This window comes from Amblyomma mixtum, chromosome 1, assembly GCF_055824585.1.
Source record: "Amblyomma mixtum isolate Tamu chromosome 1, ASM5582458v1, whole genome shotgun sequence".
NCBI lineage: Eukaryota > Metazoa > Arthropoda > Arachnida > Ixodida > Ixodidae > Amblyomma > Amblyomma mixtum.
Window position 1 is genome coordinate 231,845,432 of NC_143012.1, and position 15,522 is coordinate 231,860,953.

Below are 15,522 nucleotides of genomic sequence, written 5' to 3' on the forward strand. Positions count from 1 at the left end.
ATGACAGATAGCCTGGTAAAGCGCCTCTCCATCACATGTTATGTACTAAAGAGAGGAGGCTCGAAAGATTAGGGACGTAAAAGCTAAATCCCGAACCACGTTTGAAGCCATAACACAAACTTCCCTGAAGCGAAGGCACGCATTCAACAAAACGATAAAAAGAGAAAAGAAAGCAAGGAGTTGAGAATACCGCTCCCAACTCGACGTGTTAAAGTGATGGATGGGAGCCTAGCAAAATGAAGAACACTGGAAACTAAGCAAGTTAACCCCAGATAAAACAACTTTGACGGGGTTGTTCTTATTTTTGGCGGACTGTACGCGTGCTTCGCGATAGTGACAACCTTATTGTAACAAGGAGCAAGGAGGGGAGAGAAAATTTACGATATTTTAACTTTTTTAACCACTGGCTTGTTCTGCCTTTCGATAAAGATGCTCACTTATATTTATATTCTCTAAACACCACTATGCAGTGCACGATTTTGTTTTTTTATTTACTTTTGATGTCACTCTGCGACTCAAAGAGAACCATGTAAATCTGCAAGTGCATATTCTGGCGTGAAGAAAAGGGAACATATCTTTAAGAAAGGACAACCCGTTAGACTTCTTTCAGCCAGGCATGAATGTCGGCGAAATTCAAAGGGGGCTCACCGACATGGTTATTGTAAATTAATTATTACTTTCTCAGAAAGAGCATCCTTGGCCGCACAAGACTCACCGCTGCGAGCACCTGCCATTGCAGGGAAGTGGCGCATCGATTAAACGCTGCACCACTGCGCCTGGAGGAGTATGAGAACTCCTAGGAATCTATGGATGTAAAGTACAGAATGACCTTCAGAATATATTGGAATAACCTGATTACGCTATCATGTCATACCTTTAAAGTGGAGCTTAAGCGTTCCCTCTATTTTTTTTAACTGATCTAACTCCACGGATTTCGCGCTCTCTATCACAACGGGGTCCGAATCAGCGCGTCTGAATCACGGGACCGCCGCTTTTCTTTAGCGTCTCGAACTCACTCCGAGAAGCTTTAACCAACCAAATTTTCTCCCTGTCAGTGCCCTGAAATTAGGATTCATATCGGCACACCGAGATGACCACTTAATTAAGAAAGCTCACATACTGTGCCTCTAGGAGACGTTAATGGTTCTGCCTGGTCATGAAAAATACGCGGAAATCAAACCGTCGTCGGAAGAAATCCCCCCTCCCCCTCGTCTTTTGGGTTGTGGTTGCCAACCCTTATTATGAAGGTGATGATGATGATGAGTTGACTTCATTCGTTCGAAGGCAGAGTGGGCCAAAGGGTGCCCTGGCTTCGATATTTCTGTCTAATCAAGGGGAAGTCCCAGACTGATTTTCCGAGCATTTGAACCCAGGGGAGCCGAGCACCATGCCAGGGGAAAATTTTTATACCTTTGGAAACAGGTGGGTAACCGGCGGCGTTATGGATGGAACTGCTAACTTCCCGCATACGAGACGGATGCTAAAACAACTTTGCGTCCGCTGCTGCCCTATATTTATTTATTCTGGAAGTAGCTTTCCCGCGAGCCCATTCCAAATCATTCTCAACCAAACTTGTCAAGGTGTGGAAGACGTACGCAGGCAAGCTCATTAGCGGCATTGTTTCGGTCCCTCTATGCACCTTTCCTAACGGTTGCTCTATACAAGTCTGCGAAGGAACACATGTGCAAATTCATCAAGGACATGCTACATCATCTGTGTCCTCCTGCAGTTGAGCTGATGATGCAGTATAAAAATCCTCCATAACGTTGCAGTGTACATATTGATGCACAAAGCAGACACAAGACCACACTCAGAAGATGAAACAATCAATTATAATTCTATTATGTTTCGCACGGCAGCTTTTATGGACACATGCCGTAACGTTCGATGGCCGCTGATTATTTCTCTCTTTCGTTGTTCACAGTCGATGTCCGAAAAGAATTTTTTTTTCTTCTCCCTAAGGTGCATGGTCCAGATGAAAAAAAAATCATGTAAGGCACGCTTCTATGCTTCATGTTCCAGAGGAGTGCATAATAACATGGTAGATTATTGACACTCTAATCGTCTTGCTTTTGCACGGACGAGAATCCAAACGCCCTCATGTATTAAGACGGAAGCGTTTAATGCCTCATCGTTGTAAGCAGGAGTTGTCGACAGAAATGTCATACTTCTCAGTTGGTCGAAAAGGTCGTGACGTCACAGTGCGCGAATTTCAAATGGGGCCAATTGTACTTTAACTAGTAACCATGCAAGTGATTAAAGGGATTGTATAATGATGCTCTAAGTAAGTGGGGCTGAGGTTAGTTAATTATTTAATTAACGAATTAACCTAATTGACCTTTTTAGTCAGAGCAGATAAATAAAACCGAGTAGGAAATTGGTCGAGCTGGGGAATTGAACCAGGATCTCCGGAGTGCGAGACGAGCACGCTAACCACTCCGCCATACCAGCTCGATGGTTTGGAATGAAGAAATGCGCGTCTAGTCAATACGGTCTTTTCGTTCACTCCCATTTTCCTCTCTTCCCTTACGGCCAGGTTCAGGTGTTCACCGAGATATGCGAGACAGACACATTTCCTTTCCTCAAAAAGCAATTTACCGACGAGCAAGACGTAGAGCCGAACGGGCGATGGCGTTTTGTGGACTCCTTGGCAGTGTTGCAAGACGCTATCGCGTTCCACTCTTAGAGGCGAAGCTTAACATCATAACCTAACATCAATGACACAAGCAGCAACACCGAGCTTAAGGCTTTCGCCTCTCTGCACTTCAGGTCAACAAAACGGCCCCCCACCCCCTGAATTTTTTTTAATTTTTTAACTTTCGAAATCATCACGCACCTAGGCAGGAGTTTCAAATTTGTAATAAGTCTAAAGGTTATCGGGCATACAAAGGACCGAGCCTTGATGGGCTAAAGCGCGGTTGTTTTCAGAGAAACAGGCAAGTGAAGCTGTTATTGTGGGGGAGAAGAATAAAGCATAAATATGTTAATTAGCGCTGATTACCATCCACAAGCAACGCCTCTTTAATGAAGAGCCCAGTTTATATTTTTTTGTCGTTTAAAATTGCAAAATGTACGATCCTGGAAAAGAAATATTGAGGGTAATGGTGCATTCTTTCAATATTATCAAAATCTCTCTTTTGTAAAGTTTTAATCGCTCGCATTCAATAGAAACCAATAGAAACCATTGCGATAGAAACCAATAGGGAACGCTTTTCACGATAGCAAAAACGTTAGCAGCAAAAAAATGCTAACCTGCCAACGGGAAGACCTGGGGATTAAGAGTATGTTATGCGTTCATCAACTCTTTGCCGTTCAAAAATGCTTTTCTCCACAATTGTTAGCTATGCTTGAGACAACACGATTGATAACTTTCGGAACAAGAAACCTGCGCCATGCAGTAAATTATCTAAATAACAAAAGGCTGTACAGCGTGTTCGTGAATGGAAGTGCGCCAATATATAACACTATGAATGGTTATATCATTTAAGGAAAAAATTTAGTGAAAACGAAACATAAAATTGAACCTTAAAGGCCAATGCATTTGTGTAGTCAAGAGTTTCGCTTTGCCGGATGAAAGGTACAAAGGCTGGTAGGAGTTATATAAGTCGTTTTATCATGGTAACTAACACCAATCCTTGATATCCGTCAGGTTTCTTCAAGACGAGTGTGCAGTTGTCGTTTCTGATGTAGGAGCGCGCGTTTCCTTGCGGAATTTCTCAACAGACAGGTTGGCAGAGCTTATGGTTTGTCTTATTTTATTATATAACCTGAGAACTAAAGTTACCTTTCGGCTTGCTTTGCTAAAATTTGGCGCGGCGCAGGTTAACTTTATTGAGATAGAGCAAAGGAACAAACACGCTCCAGGTTATTTGCTTCATTGCCCTCATTTCCGAGATTTTTTTTTCCTGTCACAACAAACCGTAGCTACACCTTCTCATGGCCTTCGGTTGGTTGATCTATTATATAAAGGATATATAGCTGCGCAATAAATACCCAAGGCGAAAATAAGGCGCAGAAAACTGCAAAGCAATTTTTTACTTTGTTGGAGAAATGGGCGAAATAATATGCAGTCATTGTGAATTTCAACGCTGTCAGTTTTTTTTATTTCATCACGAAGAACAGCGGCGCGCGATATGCGGAAAAAGAGCGCCTGCCGAAATGCATCGACGGGAGGAAGGAGGCAGCCACTGTCCACGTGTTCAGCGTTCATATTAAAAAGCAGCTGAAGGGTTAAGGCAGTGCGAAAATGCGGAAAGCTCAGAGCGTTTCAAAAGAGGACATAAATATTATATGTGTAATATAAAACCGGCCTCTGATGCTCGCTAACGCCGTGATACTCAAAGGCCTAATAACAGACATTACATGCTCAACCAACATGAGCCGCTTGTTTGCCATCAGTCTTTACCATCGTCCTTTATTCAAAAACGTGCCGTGTATGGCCGCTTAATGCGCATACGTGCAGCAAAATACGATGACCCCGGCCCATATTACGTTCTAATTTTCTATGAGATATGCATCAACTCTTGCTTCTCTCTCGCGAGTCCAAGGTTTCATACCCTTCCCGCTATCTTATTCCAACTCATGGAGGCTTTCTGCCTTTTACTCATTGTCCTATTCTTTCATAATCTCGAGCTGCAGCTGCATCGACTACGTTCCTCTCGCGGAAAAATGCTAATGTGCAGCTGCTGGCCACCGGGATAAGCGGACAGAAAAACATAGTTCAGCAAGCGCAAGTCAACTTGTCACACGCCGACGGCACGCAAACACGAGACCGAGCCGATGGGGCCTAGGGTGGGGATCGGCGACTCACGAACACCATTTGCGCATGCTTAGTAACGCGGTCACGACTTGCGGAGAGGCGGCGAGATTAGCAAGCTCCGCGAAGAAGTCACTTTTCCAAGGCGTCTGGATGAAAGGTGCTTATGAAATACAGGCTGTAGCTTAAGAGAGCGAGTGAACGTGGTTTTGCGTACCGTTCCTGGCTGAAAGAAGAGCCTAGTACATTCATTTCGGCATGGGAGATTCTAAAATATGTCGAATGAGTAGGCAGCCATGACCGCTGTTACGCCAGCAGCTGAACGTACTAGCACTGCTATTCTTTAATTTTTTGAGACACCACGGCCGTAGAAAGAATTCAGCGCAGAAATGAGTAAGCGTGCATTTTTTTTTCTTTCTTAAAGATTTCAGCACCTGTTTCACACATCAGGTATGTTTTCAGATTAGTCAACTAACAAACGCACTGCGGTGGCGGCAAATGAGGACGTGACCTCCTGTTGTCAAATCCATTTCCGTTTTGCCACGAAAATTGGCGGTGTTCTTTTTCGTATGTGGGGCTGTTTACTTAGCGAAAAATGGCCTAATTACAAACAGCATGCCAAATTTTCTTGGAAGAGAGAATGAGAGTTGAGTAGAAAATGACAGAGCGAAAGTCTTGCATTTGCATAAAGCTCGCCTGTTCCGTCTTCAGGGACATTCCAAGATCTCTCTCTGGGATCAACTGCTGAAAGTAGAAAGGAAGATCTGATGAGAGCCGCAATATGCCGTATGAAAATAAAAGAAATTATAGATTCTGGACGACTGATTAGTGCTCTACTATTCAATGCTCCAGTTTCTAGAAGCAAAGTGTGCGTGTGGTGGAGTCGGGTCAGGAGGCACATATGAAGGGTTCAGGGACCATGACGACTGATTATTCTCCCGCTGTGCATGGGTGACCGAAAGTTGGAAATCGAACGGCGTGAGCTGCTCTACGCAATGCAAATAATAGTCACCATCGTGATGAACGGAGCGTCACTTAAAATGAAGTTGCTCACACAAGCAGCATTTTCGGTGATGTGAAGAAAGCGGAAATGCAAACACTTTCTTTATCACAAAACGCAAACCGCGAGAACATGGGACATGAGACATGGGCTCTGAACATGGGAAAGAGCTTCTGCGCTACCTAGAACAACGACCAATTTTAATGTTCAGCCCAGTGAACAGATACTGCATGGAAGCCTGCCACTTTTTAAACGACCCTTTCTCAAATATTGGCTTTTGAACTGGAACGCGATCTTCCCTCTGCTATATGTCATCAGCACACGTCGCGAATGGTGAGAAAACAACGTCTGAAATCTATGCAACAAGCATCGCGCACATTTCTGAGGAAGAGGCTGGATGCTTCATCGAGGAGAAAGCAGAACTGCATTTCAAAGGCGGCCATCTGAAATCCTAAAGACGCAGAGTGTAGAGGGTTAGGCCTGATATTTTTCGGCCTCATGATAGCCGCATTGTTTCTTAATGCGTAATTACGGCTTACTCAATTCATACAGAAGAACTGCCACTTTTCGAGACTTAGTTCCTGGCAGCGATACGGAAAAAACTTTGTCCTGAGTGGCGCTTTGATGCAGCACACTCAGAATCGTGAGCAGTCGAGACAGAGGCAGCGCTAAGTTTTCGATGACTTTATCATTTGAGGGCTAAAACTACTCAGGGACGTATGCCCTCGCGGCATCTCTCTGCAGCCGGTACCCTCAAAATCCTGCCAGCGTAGCCAGCGGCCTGCTGGCTGAAAGCAGCAGTGTTGTCACAGTCTGGAAGGCCAGGAAACTGCAGACGTACCTTTCACCATTTATTTTGCTTTGGAACACTTTTCGCGCCGGTATTGAAACTAAAATGAAATATTTGGCTGTGTGCTGATTACTAGATAGCATTTAATTTGTTTACTGGCTAAAGTCTGAGAACTTTGGCACAGTGATTTTAGTAGGGCGCACCTTAATATGGTACTGCGGGATTGTCATTTTTTGGACACACATGAACTGCAGAAAAGAACTTCAGGTGGCTCTGTTTTAAATTTTCGTTTGTAACAGGAGACTTGTTAGATGATGCTTTAAGGTAAGTAGTGAAAGATTCTGTCTTACTTTATGTGATACCGTGGTGTGTCCCTTCACAAATGAGATGAGATCTCTATTATTTGCATCCGAATAAACCGTGCAAAAAAGTAAGAAGGCGGTCTGACTACGAGGGCAGCTCATTTTCCTTTCGAAGGTGCGAAGAATTATTTTTGATATGAAGCACGCGTGCGTGTTTGCGTAGCCAGCAGCCAACATTTTTGTATTTTGGTGCTGGCGTTTCATTTTTCGTGCTCGCATTTTTTGCTGACATGAATTGCACGTATGCCCTTCTATATATTCATCAACCTTTTCATGTATCAATTTAAAGTGATAAATAGCTTTTGATGTCTTCTACGAATAAACTGATTCTTAGAAGAACTTGTGTGCATGTGTGTAACTTTGCTGCTTCCGATCAGTCCACCACTTGCTTTTTTTTCAGTGCCTTCCATCTCACTTTTTCCATTCTTTTCATCGCAGAGACAAATGCTACCTAAAGCTGATGATGCTGCAACCTGGGAATAATAGTCTGTTCATATCCTTTGCGTAAGATTTCGTCTCATTCGCTTAAAGATTTTGTTTTTCTCTTATAGGATATCCCAAACAAAGCGACAATAGAAAACCAGAGGGCTACATCAAAAGTGATGTGCCTTGTTTACAGCATTCATCACATTTCGCAATGTAACCCCCTTCCCTCATTTTCCAGTAGCGAAAAGAAAAGCAAAAATTTTTCCGTAGCAAAAGGTCAGGATGCCCGCACGGGAGATATGCGCGAACGCATGCAGGGCCAAACAGGAGACCAAATACATAAATTTCAATTTCCATTTGTTAGTCAAGCCTTCCGGAAAGAGGTATGCGGTTGCGGAAAGTTCAAAGGAAGACGCAAGGACAAAACAAACTTTGCTTGAAAGACCATAGCAAGAAACGGGCCGCTTTGTTGACATCTAATTTAAGGAAAAGCCGCATGCGCGGTGCCTTGATAAACGTGCCCCGTGAAGCCCTCCCCATTTCCGGGAACGATGGGTTGCAGCAGTGTCGGGAGGCGGACGGAACTACGGAACTCCTTAAGTCTCCTCTCTCTCTTCCCTTCAGAACACGCACTGTCATGCAGCCACCCTGTTTATTCCCCGAAAAAAAAAAAGGATCATAAAAAATAAGGAGGTGCCCTTTGACGTCTTTGGTACTCTTGGCGGAAGAAATGAACATTAATGAATACGGAGAAACAACCCATGTTTGAGCCCTTCAAACAACGATCATAACGGGGTGTTCGCGTCCTGGGTGTTTTCCTAACCGCACAGGCTCGAACGCGGGAGTACGCAGAAAAATTAATTTACGACGATTTGTGTAAAATTGACCCTAATGTGCTAACAAAAGAAAGGAAACAAACCTTTGACGATTTCCTGTAACCGCAAAAGTGGAGGCGATACAAACATATGCTTTTGTCCGCTGCAAACTCGTTTCCACTGAAGTGTTGGGTAATACAAAGTTGCCTAAAGTCGACTTAAAGGAGAATGCTAGGAATATTTAGAGAAAAAGAATGTAAGGAAGTTGAACGAGGCGTCGAAAAAATAAAGCAGTGAGAAAGAACACAGATTAGAGAAGCAAAGTCACTAGCCCATATTCGTTTGGTGCACCTTCTAAAATGGAAGATTGTTTTGCCGTATGTTGACAGGACCAGAATATTTTTTTCCCTCATGCCTCGCTCTGCTTTGACCAGAGTTTTAAAAACCTCGGACATGTTCACCACAGGAAGAAGTCTTTGCAGTCTGATCACCTGCACAATCAGGTACCTTTGTCATTGTTCCTTTTTGAACGAAAGAGTAGTGTTCTTGTTCAGGAGGCCGCTGGCGTTGGTGACGTCACTTTCTTCTTGAACCACTTATTGAATTCTTTTCCCTACCTTAGGGGTGTTCGTGGCAGGAGTACAATACCCGCAACGCACATTGTGTCTCTAGCCACGTTACCACTTCATGAGCGCCCATTTCTGATATGGAGGGAATAATTTTTTCTAAGCGTAAGCTATTGCTCCACTCCCGTAGACCTTCAATCTTTGACGTTAGAAAACACAAATGCGAAAATAAACAACAAACACACACAAATGCGTTTTGGGACTGAAGAAAACCGGGAGTGTCCACGTTATGGTAGCTTAAATTTTCGCCTTTGTTTCAGTGGAACCGGCCTCTCTGCCAAAGTTGGTAATCCTACCGATGTGTCAAAACAAAGCAAGCAACACCCGAGAAACATTTTCGTATTAACTAAAGAAGCGCCCTTTTCTCAGCGGGAGAAGAGACTCCAATTTTTTTTATGATCCTAATGTGCACAGTGAAAGGAGAACTGCATCGGCAATGTGCCTAACAATGGCGTTGAACAGTGCAGCAAGAAAAAAAAAACCTAACGCTCAGAAAAAAAAAAGAGGAGGCAAAAGACCCTGACTAAAACTTGCCATATTTTGCCGGCCCAGGAAGTCTTGAGAAGGAAACAGTTGCCTCTAAGCTAGCTGATCTCAGTAAGCTAAGCTGAGGTAAGTCTGGTGAAGCCAGGCAAAACCTTTGTGATGCAGTAAATGCCTTCTCAGGCTGAATGTGATAGATCATCCCTTCTCGCAGGCTGTGCTGCTGCCCTGCTCCGTCGACTACGTGGCGAAGAAAAACAGAACTTTTTAGTCCATGGAAACACGCATTCAAGGAAGAACCCATTTCGATCTCAGCTTCCGAGCCCTCGCTTTCCGCTGCTTTGATCGCGATAAGCAGCGCGGAGGAACATTGCCTCAAATGTCCTTTCGCTTTGTTCCTCCTTCATAACGTTCTTTTTCCTCTTTATTCTGTAGCGGCTTATTTTTTCTTTATTTGCCGAAGCTTTGGCGCTTGTGGTGCGGTGCTAGCAGCTACCGCTTTCCAAGGCTTCCTTTGGCATAGTCGGTGCTTTAAGGTACGCAAGCATTCCCGCTATCTCCTTCCGCCAGAGGTCAACGATTCGTGTGACGCATTCCGCCTCATCACCCAGTCTCCGCGCCTTTCTAGCTCACTTTTCCAAAGGCCTTCCCCCAGCTATGCTGCCTGGATTCTCTGTGATGATTCAGTGCACGGCGTACCGCTTGGTCTGTGTTTTCAGAACTGTTTTCTCCTCATCGCTTTGCATTGTTCCACTCTCTTTTGAGCCGAGCTTTCATAAACTAAATTGAAATTCTTTTCAAAGTTTCATAGGGCCATGTCTGCCTTTCGTTTTGAATTGGTGAACAATATGATGAAGGAAAAACAGAAAAAAGCAAATTTGAGAAAGCTCCACAATGTCCAAATGCTCCGGGTGATTACGGCTGAGTTGATTGCTTGATTCGTAACGCTACTAATTTTACCTTTCGAAAAGCAAAGGTGTCTTTTGCCTCTCTGTTCACTATGTACCATTGCTGCGCCACCTAAAGTTGATGATTTTGTAAGCGATGTGATGAGATTTGAATTTAAAGCAATAATTTTTCCAACACAAAAGATGCACTGGTCGAGGCTAATGAGGTCTTTTCGTTGTACAGGGTGCGCGTGGTACTGCCGCCGAATAGTTATAAAAGAAAGTGATGACAAGGAACCAACACTGCACCAAAAAAAAACGAGAAAATCCCTTGCAATCAGGCTATTTCAAAATCTGGAGGGTGTGAATAGAAGAGACCGCTATGAGACATTTGCACCGAGTGTTAGCTGAAGCTTGCGAAGATTTTATGTCCGCTTTCAGGTTACAGAAAGAATGATATAAAGAAAGACAACTTCTTCTGATGTGAACTGCTGAACTTTGTGGGCAGCGCTCTGATAAGCTTGAATCGTGATGGTGGATAGGTTTTCATATTTTCTTCTTGTACGAGAAGTTACATAGGCGACATACTGTCCTGAATAACAAGTCGTTGGAATACTCTCTGGCTTTTAGATTTACTCTGAGATCTAGCCTAAAGCTTTTTGCTACCGACACTTTTCATAAGCGATACTTTTTGTTCCTGAAGCTGTACAGGATTTGTTTGTTTGGCTGTTCCTTATTTTTACTTTAATAATTAACAGCAGTGCTAATCTCATAAAGAGAGCAGAGGAGCTGGGCAATCAGTGAAACTATAAGTTTAGACTAAATGAAATCCTTCACAAACACCATAAATGTCATCCAGACAAGAAATATAGCAGTAAACTGGCAGCTGAATAATAAATTACATAATACCTGGGAACAGTGCACAAGAAAGCAGGAATGTAGGAGCGATCGTTCAGATTAGAAATCAGGCTTTCAGGTGGATTGGTCTACCGTAAGATTCAGAATAAACAAGGGAGCAAAAATAAAGACAGAACCACCACGAGCAGTGCAGACACCTGTGATAAACAAAAAAATGTTTTTTTCGTGTACGACAAAGAGAAAGAATACATACTTCACGTTGTCGGTACGACATGCGCATTTGTTCACCGTATGCACAGGCGTGCGCACTGTCTGCAATGCATGCTCAAAAGACATGTTTTACTAGAATTCTCTTGCTATAAACTCAGATATATCTACAGTAAAAGGTTTTTAAATATATATACCGACGTTTCGCAGCCGGCTCTGCTCGCCCTTAACGTGTGACAGGGCTTGCACTTTTGGCTTGCACTTTTGTGTTCGTCAGAACCAGACAGGCAGTTCTTTCCAAATATTTAGTTTTCAGATTAATTTTGTAAGCTCGTAGATGTTGAGCAGCGAGTAGAATAAAACCTCTAGCTAAAATTGTTTCGTCCCGATGATAAGGACACAAGGGCAGATACTGCTGCAAAGCTGGTAGAAAATTCAGTGTATTTTTACTTGTTGTGAATCAATCTTACCGCCTTTCTTACTGCTGTGTTGAGACTTGTGATGTTAGTAATTTGTTGCTGGAACCAAACAACGTTTGCATACTCTAAGAGCGGTCTTGCAAGGGAAGTACAGTCAATATGTTGAGTGCTGGCAAGACGGCAGAGGCAATATTCGCATGAGTGCGTCCCATGCAAGGTTAGATGTCGCCGTTAAGCATATGTACTTATATCCATAGACTCTCAAATACTTCGAGTCCTAATAACGTAGACAAAACATCAATGGCCATTTTTGTTAGTTACTGTCACACAAACTGTTTTAGCGCTTTCTCACAATTCCTGTAGACTTGCAATGACTGTCATTTTCTGCGGTCCCTTCAAAAGTACCTAGGAGTCCTCAGAATCACCGCTTAAATTGTTTATTGCACCGGAACTTCAGTAAATACTCTCCGGATCATATACTGAACACGCCACAAAATGACAATTGGACTGGACCTCGTAATTGCTTCTGCACTTAAAGGACTTAATGGTAAATATAAAAAGAAGGCGCGAAACGCAACCATGATGACTCATTACTCTTTGTTATAATTTTCATAGAAACATGAAAAGCGGGTCTCAGTCGCTTTAAAGCACTTTGTTCGAGTTAGTTACTGTAAAAACCGTCTTTTCGCTATGGGCTCGCCAAAAAGTCGAAAGTTACGTGTCGCTTGATGGTGAACGTGCAACCTTGAACATTACACGTTGAAAAAAAAAAAGATTGTAGGAAATGCTTACGCTCCGCCTTAAGAGTATGACCAAATAAAGTATTGGGTTAATTACCATATACGCAAAGGGCTCTAGTTCGCAGTCATAGATTTCTGGGGGTCTTCATAACCCTTCTGGTGCAGTGGTGAGCGATGCACCACAGCCCTTTGATGGCAGATGCTGCCATTGGTGGGTCTTGTGCGGCCCAGGTTACAATTCTTCAGCGACCAATCATTAATTTAACTGCCACCAGTTACAGAGGGCAGTTTGCTGACCATCCGTTGATCAGGTTGTGATGACGGTGCAAGGTCACGTGACCTAGGTGGCCAACCTGCCTCCTAGGTTTCCATTTTGGGACCCATCTCGCCGGTGTATCTGGCATACCACAAAGAGAATCTGCACTGAGACTACGAAAATGAACAGAATACGGGGTAAAATTTTACACTGTTTAACTGTTAAAATACTGAGAATTCCGTACAAAGTTCTTCGTTAATATAATTCAGGCGTTGCCTCTCGATGTCCATCCTCGGTTCAGGTTGCAAGAAATACCACGAAAAGGGAAGGACGAGCGGCAAGGCAATATCGCGCCGTGATAAGTGCTGGCTACCAAGTCTCTTGTGAGAACTTTTTTATCGTAAACGTTAATACAAACGCTGAAGACGAAATTGAAAGCCTACGCACACCTTCACCTTGTGTCTAAGCAATCGTTTTCTTCTTCTCGTGCTGTGTCTTCAACAAATCGAAACATTCAAAATATTGCCCTATGTCTATGGCAGAAAATTATATGCCAATTTCCCTGTGCTCTATATCTTGGGAAGATAATAGAGTATATTATATATAGAAATATTCTGAAACATTTACACCGCACAATTTTTTCTTCCAGAACCAACTCGAATTTTCCTCAGGTCCCCCCTGTATCACCCAGTTATTAGAGCTTTTTCGAGTTATTAGGCGACGTCGTTTAATGCGACCTAGAAAGCAGCTGCACTGGAACATCAATGCAAAAGCGGCGAAGCTTTTCCTCCATGACTGAGAGTCAGGTTTGAGCAAAATGTTTGCCGATTGTGCATGACGGGGTTATGCAGGGCCACGTATATAAACAGAGAAGAGAAAAGGGCAAAAGGGGGCGCTGGCAGGAAGCGTGTCGAGGTTAAGACACCCAGAACGCGAGGAAAACTCACATCACGGCCAGAAACCGGCCAAAGACATGAGACCGCGCAAAGGCGACGCGTATCGATCGCTCGACAGACACGAGGTGGCTCAGTCAAGTGCGAAATCGGCCACTCAGCTTAGTTGCGGGAACAGACTGACTTATGCCTTCCTCATTGCCTTTCTCCTCTCTTTCCATCTCTTTACAATCTATCTCTGTCTGTGTCTTGCCTTGCCTGCTTTTTCATGATCGGGAATACCCAGGACTGCTGTTCAAATAGCTACTTTGACACAATCCCGAATTTGAACATTTGTGCAGCACCAGGAAGTCCACTCTACTACACTTCTGTCGTAATTTCTTTATGTTTTCTCTTCGAAGACGCGAGGAGATTCCAGGCTAGATGTTATTTCGCTTTTTTCTGTACATTTGCCGATCCCAGCCATTTCCGCTCATTGATAACAACACTCTAATGATGTGGGGACTTACATTCTGCACGTCCAACCTCCCAACTCTGCGCAACAGCCGCACTTTGCTCTCCCTTTCTCACGACGTTTCCTTCATCTTTCTTCCAATGCAAGACAGCCCGCGTGATTTAAGCCTGATGTTAACACCTTGTATTTCCTTTACCGGCATTTTCTGTCCCTCGCTCGGCGTTTCTCCCCTCGATCAGACGTTTTTAATTACCTTTTTCCCTTGCAGCTTCAAAGGTTTTTTTGCACAATAAAGTGCTTCCTCCAGGTGTAATCGTGATCACATACGCCTTTAAGGAGGTGATTTATTTCAGTAAGGCGTGTGTTTTGTATGAATTACTCTACTTTATGTCACGTAATATGAGCGGAAAAAGATGTGGTTGACAAATGAGAATGATGCTAGAGCGAGAACGGAAACAGCGAAACAGATTTGCGCATTAAATTCGCCTCTTGGCCTAGCAATCATCCGAAAAATATCTAGAGGACTGCCACTTTTCTCGTCAGATTTTTTTCCCATCGCATTGTCCCTCTCCTTAAACTCTTTATTATTTAGTTGGTGGAAGTTCACTAATTTTAGTGTGAGTCTTTAGAAAGGTGGATAGGTCATGCATTTAGTTTCAGCAAAAGCAATTTGTCAGCGATTTGAGCAAGGCCAGCAGATGAAGAAAATGACTGCTTTTTAATCTAAGATGTCCTAGCGCTCATGAAATAGTTCGGTTTGTGTAAATATTCATTTAACAGGAATAATAACAGTGATCCCATAACGACATCGCTTCAGTGATCCCGACCACAATACGTCAATATTCACGTTATGAGAATATTGTTGCAATTTGTTTAAAATTGATGTAGTTTTTTCCCTCAGTAATTGAAAAAATAAAAAGCTAACAAAGTGTAACGATTAACATATGAAATAAATAAACAAGCTACCTAAGATGAGTTCACTGTATATTCCACAACCCCGCAATTTTATTTTCCTTCACTGAACTGTTACAGCCATCTGCCGTCACAGACTTGTGATTATTATTTCTTTTTTCTGCATTGATGCGCATGTTAATTCAGTTACCTTACAGCGAATCCAGTCCCATACACAACATCACCGTGCGCAATCTTCAGCTAAAAAAAATAAATAAATATTTTTTTCCGAACAGAGGGCTCGTTGTGAGGACGTCCTAAGTGACGTCCCTGCGTGCTCACTTCTAAGAGGCGCGGGTGGTCTATGTATACGATATGAACGAATACGGCAACGACGCAGTAAAATCGTGGAAGAGCTAGTAACAGCTAAAGCTGTGAAACTTCCAGCCGCATCTTCCTCGGTCCTTGTCTTTAACTCAGCCTCCTCTACCAGTGATTGCGACCGGGATCACTTATTAAACCAAAATATCTAAGGCGACCATCACCGAAACCGGTTAATATTCTCTTTTCCCATCACGTGAGCATAGTAGAGACTACTTACAAAAACCCATGCCGACAAAAAAGGCGTGTCTTCTTGCCCAAAAGAAGGTACCGTTTGA